Source organism: Perognathus longimembris, chromosome 12 (assembly GCF_023159225.1).
Source record: "Perognathus longimembris pacificus isolate PPM17 chromosome 12, ASM2315922v1, whole genome shotgun sequence".
NCBI classification, from domain to species: domain Eukaryota; kingdom Metazoa; phylum Chordata; class Mammalia; order Rodentia; family Heteromyidae; genus Perognathus; species Perognathus longimembris.
In genome coordinates, this window is record NC_063172.1 from 32,463,660 (window position 1) to 32,473,760 (window position 10,101).

A 10,101-nucleotide genomic window follows, 5' to 3' on the forward strand; every position below is an offset into this window, starting at 1 on the left:
GCGCTCACACACACACAAGTACTGGCAGCAGTTGCTGATAATCATTATCCATAAGTAGTTTAATGAAAAGCTGACAGAGCTATTTCAATGGAATTCCCTCCTCCACCACAAGGCACCAGGAAATGTTCCCTCTATTCACCCGGTCTCAGGCCTAGTGTCAGTTGGAATCACCTGGTGAGGATTTTGGTGTCTGAGTTGTTCTGTTGTTTTGTTTTGTACCAAGTCCCTAGCCCCCACTCTCACTAGTTACATCAGATTCCTGAGAAAGAACTACATCTATAAATCCTAGACCAAGAGCATTATCATCATCTGGGAACTTGTTATAAATGCAAAATCTTAAGCCTGGGCTCACAAATCCCTGTTCCAGGATTTTCATTTTTACAAAATCTCCCGGTGAGATTTTGTATCCATTAATTTGAGAAAATGGAGCTAGCTAAGCGGGTGAAGTGGTAGAGCACCTGACTAGAAAGAAGCACAAAACTCTGAGTTCAAACTCCAATACTAACAAATACATAAAGTTGAAGACATCAAAGCTTAAAGGACAAAGAAGCTCATCTTTGTTTATCTACCATAATGGTCCCAGGTGAGAAGTTCAGAATCACTGGGAAGTCTTGCTCCACACAGCCACTCAGGTATTCAGGTTCCTTTGTTAGCATCTGCCTAGATTGCTACCAGGTTCCAACAAGCCATGGAGGAGGAAAACATGAAGGAGATCCTTCTACTGGCCTGAGACCCAAGCCAGAAGTGTCATACTTCTGAATGTGCCCACAAGAATACAGCCAACGCAAAGGAATGTGAGAAGTGCAATGTGCTGTCTGATAAATCATAGCTATTAATATGAACAAGGATGTCTGCTTCACCAGCTCATCTACAAGTAGTGTTTTGTTTATTTTATATTTCTTGTATATTTCTTTTTTTTTTTTTTTTTTGGCCAGTCCTGGGCCTTGGACTCAGGGCCTGAGCACTGTCCCTGGCTTCTTCCCGCTCAAGGCTAGCACTCTGCCACTTGAGCCACAGCGCCACTTCTGGCCGTTTTCTGTATATGTGGTGCTGGGGAATCGAACCTAGGGCCTCGTGTATCCGAGGCAGGCACTCTTGCCACTAGGCTATATCCCCAGCCCCTCTTGTATATTTCTTGAATCCCCAAAACCTTATTATCTGGAAGCTTGCTATTTCTTCCTTAGAGTCTTTCCCAATACTTCATTCCTACACGGCCCAACATCCAGGGGTCTGTCTTGATTCTAAAATGGGTCAATGACATTAGCAAAAGCCAGGTAAGATACTTAGCCATAAAGATCTATTAACCCACCAGCACCACTGCCTTCATGCCTCCTGTGCATACTAAACACTAGTCCCATCTAACTCAATGGCTGAGAGAAGCATTTGCTGTTGCATACCTTCACAAACACACACAGCTCATTGCATTTGCTCAAGTATCATTCCTGCACATTAGAGAAACTCAAAAGCAGATTTGAGGGCTGGGGATATGGCCTAGTGGCAAGAGTGCTTGCCTCGTATACATGAGGCCCTGGGTTCGATTCCCCAGCATCACATATACAGAAAATGGCCAGGAGTGGTGCTGTAGCTCAAGTGGCAGAGTGCTAGCCTTAAGCAAGAAGCCAGGGACAGTGCTCAGGCCCTGAGTCCAAGCCCCAGGACTGGCAAAATAAATAAATAAATAAATAAATAAATAAATAAATAAAAAGCAGATTTGAGAAGGTAAAAGAAAAATCAGCAAAAATCTGTAGACAAGACAGGAACAATTATTGACTCTGAAGGACGGGGAGGGGGTGTGGAGAACTGAACAAAAATGAATAGGACCAAAGCAAAAAAAAAAAAAGAAAATATACAAGTAATACACAAGAAAAATGAAGCAAGACCCTTGATACATGAGCTAGTGAAGTAAACATCTTGGTTAATATTAATAGTTCTAATTTATTGGACAGTACATTGCATCAAATGGACCACCCAGAAGGATAAGAAAGAATACATAAAGAAGTAATATCTAAAGCTGAGTGTTGGTGGCTCACATCCATAATCCTAGCTACTCAGAAGGCTGACATTTGAGGATCACAGAAGCCAGCCCAGGCAGGAAAGGCCATGAGACTCTTATCTCCAGTTTGCCACCAAAGAACCAGAAGTATCACTGTAGCTAAAAGTGGTAGAGCACAAGGCTCGAGTGAAAAAGCTCAGAGATGGCACCCAAGCCTTGTGTTCAAGGCCCCACAACCACCACCAAAAACAACAAAAGTAATATCTAAAAAATGTCCCAAATTTGATTTTTAAAAGGCATGACTTTAAATACCCAAGAAGTTCAATGAACTCCAAATAAGATTAATGCAGAGTCCTACACCAAAATACATATAACCAAACTTGCAAAAGACTAAAAAAATCTTGAAAGCAGCAAAAGATAAATGAGGTAAACATACATAATGGATCACCAATAACATTATCAACATATTTTTCATGAGGATCTGCACATACCAACAGAAAATCAGACAAACATCTTAAACAAATATTTTTTCCAAAGAAGATATGCAAGTAGCCAATAAACACACAAAAAGATCTAAGTATCACTAAACATTCCAAAAATGCTAACCAAAACTATAGGATACCACCTAATAATATTTTTTTAAAAACAGAAAATAAAAAGTGTTAGTGATAATTTGGAGAAATCAGACTACTTGTGTACTGTTGGGTGTAATATAAAAAAATGGTACAATTGCCGGGCACCAGTGGCTCACACCTAACTACTCAGGAAGCTAAGATTTGAGGATTGTGGTTCAAAGCCAGCCACGGCAGGAAAGGCCATAAGACTTTTATCTCTAATTAGCCACCAGAAAATGGGAAATGGTGCTGTGGTACAAGTGGTAGAGTGCTAGCCTTGTGCTGAAGAGCTCAGGGACAACACTCAAGCCCAGAGCTCAAGCCCCATGACCAATAAAATAAAAAATAAGTGGTACAATTGTTTTAGAAACAATATAGCAGAGCCTCAAAATCCTTTTAAATTATTTTTATTATCTTTAAGTAGTTGTCAAAAGAATTACAATTCAATATGTCAGTTTATGAGTACAATGCATCTTGATCAATATCATCCCTTTCAATGTTCTCCTCCATCCCCCCAACCTCTCCTATTCCCTCAGTTTTCCTACTTTCATAGGATACACTTTGAATATTATTATTTCATTCTTCTCTCCCTTACTCTTTCAAAAATCTGAAAAGTAGAATTACAATATGATCCAGCAATCCCAATTTCACTATGCAAAGAACTGAAGGCAAAGCTTATTCTAGCCTATTCGAGCCTGTTAAGAGGGCAATTGTCCCATTCATGAGGATGGAACTTTCATTTCTTCATCACTTCCCTAAACCCCCCACCTCTTAATACAATCATATTGACCATTAGATTTTAATTTATGAATTTGGGGGGAAACCAACATTCTAGAGATAGCAATCATTCAGTGTATCATTTGTGCCAGACGTTTAGGAATGCCTGTTGTGAGAATATACATGGGGTCAACCTGCTCCTCATCCTTGTAGATTTCACATTCTTGCAAGTGACATTGGAAATGACTATAACTGACAATAAGAGCAAAAATGTTATTAGAGAACTATAGATAACCAAGGGAGGAGTAGATCAATTTTATCAATCAATCAGGGAAAACTTTAAAGTGGTGGCACATTGTCAGGATCTCTGAGGACCCCTTTTCCTCACTTCTCCGGAGGAGATGCCCAAATGGTGGGGTCTCTAGGACCCCTTCCCCCCCATCTCCCGGGGAAATGCGTGAACCTCGATTCTATGGAAGAAACTCCTACCCCTCATACCGGCAGAAGGAGTAAGGCATGTCCTTACTGGACTGCTCTAGGCTGAAGTGGGATGCCGAAATCCCTTCCTCGGCCCCCCATAATGTGTCAGGAACCACAGGACAAAGATAACGGGGAGATGGTTGGATGGTTGAATGAGTCTCAAAGGATTTAATTGGGAGGGGGGTTTATATAGAGGTAATGGTGGGAAAGGGAAGGACTTGGGCCATTGGCTAAGCCAGGCTGCCCATCAGGTGATGTCATGAAACTTCCTTTGTGGGCTGGACAACCCTATCATGGTGGCCGCACGTGTTCATCCCCCAGGGGTGAGGGGCTTCTTTTCCAGTTGAGGCCAGAAGGTGGGAGGGGCTCCCTCCCACACTGTCCCAGGGCTGGGGGAAGGGCAGCATCTCACTCTTGGCGCCCTTCCCCCACCAAGGCCAAAACTGAGTCCCCAACAGCACATTTTAGCTGAGTCATAAAGAATAGATGAGATTGGGCTGGGGATGTGGCTCAAGTGGTAGAGTGCCTGCCTCGCGAGTGTGAGGTTCTGGATTCAAAGCCCAATACCACCATCCCATAAAAAAGTACAAATAAAAGTGTGTATGTTTGTGTGTATGTATGTGTTTGTGCTGGTACTGGGGCTTGAACTCAGAGCCTCACACTCTCATTCAGCTTTTTCACTCACAACTAGTGCTCTACCATTTAGGTTCCAAGACTCCTGTGCTAGCTTCAAACCACAATCTCAAAATTGTCAGTCTCCTGAGTAGTTAGGATTATAGGCATAAATCCACCAGTGTCCAATTTAGATAAGATTTTTAGAAACATAATATGGCCAAGAAGGAGTAATGGGCAAGTGCTTCTAGAGAACAATCAGTAATGGAGAATGTTAGGAGTCAAAGCAGTATGGAACAAAACAACCTCACTCATGAGATTTCCTGAGTACTCTCATGTGGCTCTCACAACAGCCCATGGGGTAGTTTCCATTACTCTCTTTCACAGATGAAAGTACACAGACATATATATCTGTGTGTATATATAAATATATACACATATGTATACATACATATCAAACTCTTAATCATTGTTAAACCAAGCATCAAAGGATTCCAAAATATGGCAATTGGAGAATAAATTTACAGGATCAATCTTATGACCACTAGAAATAGTCTTATCCAGAAGAGTTAGTATGATAATAAAATAAGATCATGCAAGGTATATAATAAAGGCCTCCAAAGGGAGAATTCTGAATTATTTTCTCTCTGTGGCTTTGATGGCTTTATTTGTGATAAAATAAAAATGTTCTATGTATAATCACTAAAGCCTTTCCCTGCCTCCAGATATTCCTTGGGTGTGTCACTATGAGGTAGATAAGAGACCTTTAGTAAGGCCATAAAGGTTGATTATCATGAGAACAGGTAACTAAAGAACAGAACAATCAAATCTGCTTAAAACTTGGGGTTCCTTCTTAAAAGGCCAATGGAGGGAAACTGATAAGCACCCTATCCACACCCAAGGCTCAAAATCATAAAGCAAGAAGTCATATGAAACACAAAGGAGAGACGAAGGAGCTGTAGAACTGGAAGAAAAAAAAAAAGAACATTGCAATGCAAAATCCTCAGGAAGACGCTGGACTTGGCAGAACATCGATGGTCGGAGCCACACACAGTAATTAGCATTTGCCTTCTCAGGCTGCCCTGTTGGTTGGCTGCTATGCCAGTGGTAATAAAAATATCCATTTGGGGGGAGCTAGAGACTGTGTTACCCTCACAGTAGACCAGTGAATCCTGGCTTTTGAACAGATGGCTATAGTCCACTAGGCCTCTGTGCTGTCAGGAGCTGCTACCCAAATACCAACTCTGAACCTAGACCCATCATATGGATGTACAGAGTCAATGGAAAACAGTGTCTGAGGGGTCCCAATGCCTGAGGTCTGGCAAAAAGTGACAGGTTTTATCCCTGAAGCTGAAGAGAAAGGCACTGAGACTAGAAAGACTCAAGAGGTGCACACCTTGAGAATGTGTCTGTGGATGGAAATCCACCCTAACCGATTCTTGAGAGGAGCCCCTGATGGCTGTGTAACCTTGGCATTGTTATCATTAGTCAGTGAGGCCCATTTCTGGCACTTAACATTAGACATATTGACAGCAATGGAGTTGATGGAAGAGGAAAGAATCTGTTTTGCAGTTTAAGAAAAAAAAGTTCTCAGATTTCTCAAGCCATTTGAAATCGTGCCAAAGAAATACTTGATTTCAGCATTCTTCAGCTTTCTACGATGATGCTGCAAGTGGTCTCCCTCGCATGTGATGGTGTATTTCAGAGCCAGAGTTTTCTCAAGATGTTCCAAGCCTGCAGGCTCCTGATCCTTTTTCAAATTACCAACATGATAGCATCCCCATGAGAGCTGTGATTAGTCTAAACTCTCCACAGCTGTGAGAGATGAATGTACAGATTCCAATAGAGATTCTGCATGTTCTGGCCTGAATTTACCTACATGACATTGAGGCCTAATTCAGGGTGTCCTTAAAAGAATTGGAGTTGCCATGATACTGTCCCATTTCTCCCATAGCCTCCTTGGCTTGGAAGCTTGTGGTGTTCCTAGATGATGCCTCCTCTGTGCCAGTGCCATTGGCCAGCAGTAAATATTTTTATTCAGCAGGCCTGTGATGTGTGGGGAGAACAGCAGGGCTGAGAAATTAAACCTAAGTACATGGGAATTCAAAGAGGCCTTGCAATTCATTATGGGAATAGTCAGGAGGATTATAAAACACCTTGTAACTGAAGGGGGTTAGCCTGGAGCTATGGGGGACAACAACCAGCTGTCTCATCACCTCTAACTCATAAGCAACAGGCTCAGAGCACTCTTTAACTTATGTGGAAAAGCTCATAAGGCTTCCTTGTGTGTGTGTGTGTGTGTGTGTGTGTGTGTGTGTGTGTGTGTGTGTCCTGGGGCTTCAACTCAGGGCCTGTGCACTGTCCCTGAACTTTGTGGCTCAAGGATAGTGCTCTAGCACTTGAGCCATGGTGCTACTTCCATCTTTTTAGTGGTTAATTGGAGGTAAGAGTCTCATAGACTTTCCTGCCTGGGCTGGCTTTGAACTATTACCCTCTGATCTCAGCCTCCTGAAGTAGCTAGGATTATAGTAGGCTTTGTTTTCTTCATTTGAATACTTATTCCCTAAAATACTTCCTTGGAACATTAGGTTCATATAATAAACATGGCACACCCCCTTTACCTTGTTTAATAACCATAGCATCTACTCTATATTCCCTACCTCACATATGGGATATACACGAGCACATCGAGGGAAGCTGGGAGGCAGGCACAGAATGAGTGGGAAGCAGATGAAAAATACATGTATATAGCAGAGGGAGTCCATCAGCTACATAGGACATTGATGAAAGTGAACTAAGCAACTCATGGGCGGTGATAGGAAGGAGGAAATGAGAGAGAAAGAGGGAACAGATGATACTAAACAAAAGGAAAAAAAATGTACATATCACCCGAATTGGAAGAAATGGTTTTATTGTTAACGTTTATAGAGTTCATAAACTTTGTAGAGCAGAATGAGGATCTTCACCATTGTGAAGGTTAAAATGTGAAATATATGTAGTAACTTAAACTCAAAAAAATAATACTTGTAGCATCTGAAGGCACTTCCCAGTTCTTTCTGAAACATCTGGTGCTTGGTATGTTTTCTAAGTCTGGAAAAGACTAAAAGATATGCAAGAAAACTGTTCAGTTTAGAAAATAAAAAAAAACAAAGGAATATGTAACATTTCCTTTTGTTTTTTTGGCCAGTCCTAGGCCATGAACTCAGGGCTTGAGCACTGTCCCTGGCTTCTTTTTTGCTCAAGGCTAGCACTCTGCCACTTGAGCCACAGCACCACTTCTGGCCATTTTCTGTATATGTGGTGCTGAGGAATCGAACCCAGGGCCTCATGTATAGGAGGCAAGCACTCTTGCCACTAGGCCATATCCCCAGCCTCCAACATTTTCTTAATTTTTTCTTCCAATGATTTGTATGAATGTGGAAAGAACTGTCCCTGGCTTCTTTTTGCTCAAGGGAGGCAGCCTACCACTTGAACCACAGCACCCCTTCTGGCTTTTCCTACATATGCAGTACTGAGGAATTGAACTCAGGGCTTACACATATACAAGGCAAGAACTCTACCACTAGGCCATATTCCCAGTCCAATACTTGTCTATATTCATTGTGCATATCTACCTCCATTGTCTGTCATATCACTCCTGACATCTGGAGATTCTGATGGCATACTGTCATTTTATAGTACATGTCACCTGTAATCCTAGCTACTCCGGAGGCCAAGATCTGAGAATCAAGATTTGAAGTCACTCCTCCGGAGCAAACAAATCCAAGATCCTTTTATCTCCAATTCAACAGCAACAAGTCAGAAGAAGATATGTAGCTCAAATGATAGAAACTAGGCCCTGAGTTTAAGCCCGACATCTTTAACCATAAGCAAAATGCAAATCAAACCACAATGACATTTCTATTCTGTCCAATCATAATAGCTAACATCAAAACATTTAAAAAAAACAAAACAAGGAAATGGATAACCTAGGGAAATATGAGGGAGAACAATAGAAGGGGTGACATTGATGAAGATGCATAGTACTCATAAATTAATATGTTAAATTGAAACCCCTTTGTACAAGTACTTAAACACTATAAAATTAAAATCAGAAAAATTTTGAAACCAAGGATAAAGGTAGGCACCGGTGGCCATGCCTACAATCCTAGCTACTCGGGAGGCAGAAATCTGAGGATCACAGTTCAAAGCCAGCTCCGACTATAAAGTCTAGGAGATTTTTATTTCCAATAAACTACTCGGCAAATGCTGGAAGTACAGCTGTGGCTCAAGTGGTAGAGCACTAGCTTTGAGCACAAAGAAACACAAGGATAATGACCAGACCCTGAGTTCAAGCCCCAGGACCGGCAAAAAATAAAAATAAAAAAATAATGATTTTAAAAAATTAAAGCCAAGGATAAACAGAAAAGTGCTGGCAGGGGTGCTGGGGGGGGGGAAGGGAACCCTTATACACACACTATTGATGGGAATGTAAAATCAGTGAATCTAAACACACCTTTAAAAACATACACAAGGCTTACATGAAAAAGACAAGTTTTATGGGGGAGGGGGACTAGGCAGATTTTGCAGCATTTACAATTTTCCAGATACAATAAACATCAGTGCTTCAACACCCCCAAGGAAATGGCACAAGCGGAGTAAAACTAGTCAGAAGGTAACGAATTTTTTCATTTCAACTGAGTTTTTAAAATATAATTTCTCGGGGACACGTTCTCGAGATGCATTAGAATTTACGGGTAGGTTCCGGTGACGAGGTACCAGTCCTTCCAGCACACCTCTCGTTGGATGTCGCTCTTCGGGCACGTCCAGGTTATTCCGAACGAAGTAAATACGTGAAACGAACCAATCACCTGGATCCCACCACGCCCGGGGGGGGGGGGGGGGCGGGGTCTGGGGATCTCTAACTACTCCCGCTTTAGACATGCTCCTGGATGCACAGGCTAGCCCGCGGGCGGCACGGGCAGGGATCACATCCACACAGGCTAGCCCGCGGGCGGCACGTTCGGGATCACAGCCTGAAGCCGGCAGTGCGCGTCTTCCCCGCCGCGTCTGGCAGTGCGGTGGGACGGGCTTCCGGGCACCGCACATCAGATAGATCGTAGCCAGTGACACACGAGTGGTGGGAGGAAAAGGGAGTCCTGGAAGTCGATCCTCGAGAGACGGGAGGAGTCCCGAGCTCTGGCCTGGAAGCCACCGTTCCCGCTTCTCTAGTGGAAATGGCTCCTACGCCGTGCAATCGGGTGGGTGTGTCCCAGTCCTGAGCGTGCTCTCGTTCTCCCTCCCTCCCTCCGTCGGTCCCTCGCTCCTCCTCTCTCTCGTTCACTGACTGTACCTCTGGAGATTGGACTCAAACTCCCTTAATCTGACGGAACACCGAGGGCGGGCGCATTCTAAGTGCCCAGCCGATAGCAAATCCCAGCCGCCGCGTGGAAGAAGCCTTAGAAAAAGGGCAGCGAGGCCGGGTTCAGCTCCGGATCTACGCTGCACCTGTTACAACGGCCCACGCTTGTGCCTAGAGTCTACATAGAATCTCACTGCCAAAATTAACAGCAGCAGTAGTCGTGGCCGAGTGGTTAAGGCGATGGACTAGAAATCCATTGGGGTCTCCCCGCGCAGGTTCGAATCCTGCCGACTACGGCATAGAAAATTTTTGTTGAGAACATTATTTTTCATCTGGAGCGTCCT

General features: G+C 43.1%; 1 non-coding gene across 1 annotated transcript; it reads left to right on the forward strand.

The window, feature by feature from the left end:
* The first annotated feature begins 9,971 nt into the window (after positions 1-9,971).
* On the forward strand, positions 9,972-10,053 carry Trnas-aga. Its single transcript has one exon. It is a non-coding gene; the product is annotated as a tRNA-Ser (tRNA).
* Positions 10,054-10,101: the final 48 nt, after the last annotated feature.